Source organism: Schistocerca americana, chromosome 9, assembly GCF_021461395.2.
Source record: "Schistocerca americana isolate TAMUIC-IGC-003095 chromosome 9, iqSchAmer2.1, whole genome shotgun sequence".
Lineage (NCBI taxonomy): Eukaryota > Metazoa > Arthropoda > Insecta > Orthoptera > Acrididae > Schistocerca > Schistocerca americana.
This window is the reverse complement of record NC_060127.1, coordinates 182387184-182390387: the sequence shown is the minus strand read 5'-3', so window position 1 is coordinate 182390387 and position 3204 is coordinate 182387184. Positions and strand designations below refer to the sequence as shown.

General features: G+C 44.1%; 1 pseudogene; it reads left to right on the top strand.

Annotated features, from left to right (window-relative positions):
- Positions 1 to 1319: 1319 nt before the first annotated feature.
- On the top strand, positions 1320 to 1436 carry LOC124551577 (annotated as a pseudogene).
- The last annotated feature ends 1768 nt before the right edge of the window (positions 1437 to 3204 follow it).

The following is a 3204-nucleotide window of genomic DNA, read 5'->3' as shown; positions in this document are numbered from 1 at the left end:
CCTCCGGCGACCGGGTTTCCTGTCCCTGGCACCGGTGTAATTGAAGACAGTGATGTTTCCTCCTCCTCTCGTTACTGTCCGATGGGAGGTATTGTTTTGGCAGTTTAATTGTTTCGATATTCTGTCGTCGGTTATGAGTAAATTCGTGCTTCTTGTTGGTTGATCATGTGGTCGCTCATTCAGGACTGTGTGGTGTAATGTTTCCTTGCACGAGGTTAGCTCTAATTCTGTCAGCAAGTTAAGCCATCTTATTACAAGTTTTCGCTGGCTAAAAGTCTGTGCAGTGACCAACCTGAGAGTGACAGTTGTGTTTACGGGTGTATTTAAATTGTTCAGTATTCTGTCTAGCCTGAGCATCCCTGAGTGGGTGATTTGTGGCCGCCCTACACGGGTCTGTCATATCTATTAGTGTATGTTCTAATGATATTTCAGGACACTTTTGTTTAATTTTTTTTTAAATTCCTCCAAGTTTGTAAATTCCTTTTATTGCCATTAATCGTGTGTTTGGTGCGACCTGTTTAATTTTTTAATGGCGGTGTTGGTAGCTTAACTACCTCACGATACTTTATTAACAAAGTTTTGTATTTACTTTAGTAGCCTGTTTACTAATGTTCTTCAAATTTTTGTAAAATTGTTGTATTGGTATAAATTACTTGATTGCCGTTAGCGGCGTGTTGAAAAGGCTGTTTATTGCCGTACTGCTAGTTTCTGTAAGATACGAATAAAACATTTGTGAAAATCTCAACTCGACAGTAAACTACTAGAAATTTGGCCCCGCTTCCCAGTTTCTGGTGTGGCTTGTGTGTGTGTCACTAGGCGATCATGAAAGTCGTCTAGCGAGTAGACGGGCACACCGAGGCAGATCGATGGTGGCCGTGGCCGTCCCCCCAGCTGGCCAGTAGACTACACAGCGACGTGTAATTTGCTCCGGCCGGTCCAGTCGGTAGTCGTCTGGCTGGTGGCTGGTGGCCCCAGGTGGACAGCCGGTCCCAATTACAGCTCCAGGCCAGCCGCTTCCGCTGGCACTCTCTTAAACTGCTCTGGGAGGTTCTCACTCTCAGAGAGCTTTTAAGAATGAGTGTAAGAAATGAAAAAAGCGTGTCGACTCGCCACACTGTCTAGTGCAGCTGTACACGCGTAACGGTGCACATACAGAACGCTGCCCAGCCTGCTCGTCAAGGTGCAGCAGTCTCGTTACAACGTCACGACCGCTCTGTGAACCCTACAGTCTTTCTCACATAATTTTTTAGAGATTTTTCGGTAAAACAGTCGATTTTTACGTTATATATAGTGTTATTTGTTAGCTTCATGGTGAAGTTGGCAACGGCCTTGCCGCAGTGGAAACACCGGTTCCCGTGAGATCACCGAAGTTAAGCGCTGTCGGGCGTGGCCGGCACTTGGATGGCTGACCGTCCGGCCGCCATGCGCTGTTGCCATTTTTCGGGGTGCACACAGCCTCGTGATGCCAATTGACGAGCTACTCGACCGAATAGTAGCGGCTCCGGTCAAAGAAAACCATCATAACAACCGGGAGAGCGGTGTGCTGACCACATGCCCCTCCTATTCGCATCCTTAACTGAGGATGACACGGCGGTCGGATGGTCCCTATGGGCCGCTTGTGGCCTGAAGACGGAGTGCTTCATGGTGAAGTTGCGGCGGCGCGGTTCTTTCCGTCCCTTTACGACGTACCTGCACCTGCCTGCGAACATTGTCTCGGCATATCATCAGTAGGGAAGCCGAGCGAAACCTACTGTACTTCGACGTGAACCAGGCTGCAATTAAAGTCACTAATCTATGTTTCGGGAGAAAGTTTTCACACGAAATGAAAGGTTGAAAATTTTGTCCTCAATATTCTGAAACTTAGGTGAGCAATTATCATTGCCAAACCCGTGCTAGTCTTAACACAGTCACCCACAATCCCTTTCACTCACGTAGCAAGTATATGGTGTTGCACTTCCCGAAAACGTAATAGCTACAAAATTACTGATTGTTTTTAAATGAGAATGCTCGTCAAATATTAAGTCTGTCGGTACCTAATGCAGTCGCAGTTTTTAGCCACCGACCTGCTCAATATGCCACGCGGAATATATGTCTTTTCTCGTCACAAAATTCACTTAAAAATTCCGAAATATGTACACGCCCATTTGGAATAATTATGCCGTCACTTTACCACCCTTTTGATGTATGAAACACTGCTAGATCCGGCAACTTATCGTTTCCATCGGAACTACTACTACACACGTCCGACCTCTTTCATGGCTAGGCTCCGTCTCTTCTCTAGAATAAGTCTTCTCTACCAGCAGAGAAAGACGCGCGAAGAATACTGCTTTACCATTGGTCACTTTACTCAGCAGCCAATAGCAAAACAACACTCTCCCACGTCAGTCCGCGCTTTTCATCAATAACCAATCGCAAAATAGTAAACCTTACGACTACACTTTTTACCGACGTAATTATGTAATATGCTGAAGTTTTGCTTATGCATAAAGTTATTTACTATTGTTATTTATACCTGAATTAACTTTCCTTTTACGATAAACTTACTTTACAGATCTATTCTACAAAAATCCCCTTTGCCCATATCCATGTTTCTTCGAAATGTTCCCACACTAAATCCTACTACATAACTCGTTAAACAATTATCTTCATATTAACCTTAAACCACACTCACGCATCATTCATACTGCTAAAACACATTTATAACATTTTACATACACAAAAAGACATAATAACACTTTGTGAAAATACTAGAACAGTTTATGAACAACATTCTTTTACTTTAGTGCACTCTAGTGGGCACAATCGAAACTAAATCAATCCCCTATCCAATGTTGTCCTCTGATACATAAACTACGTGCGCGTCCCGTCTCGCGTCACCATCTGTCTCTATCCAGCTCTGAGTCGCATCTCCCACTTAACCGCCTCCAAGGCAGGATCGTTATACGGCGCTACGCCTCAAAGTGCCCACCATGTCGCTGATGTTCATGCTTATTGTGATATTTGCATAAAAGTAGGACTCTGCACGAAGTGATGAAAGTTTGCATTGAAAAATTGGGGTCGGTATGATTTTGCGTTTTGTGCATATTACACCATATATTGCTGCTTATGAAATTTAGGTAACATATTGAATTTTTCTTTAGGATAGGGAGGAGGTCTCCATCGGTCTCCAGTGTCGAGAAAGTGAATTTTATGTAGCACACACCT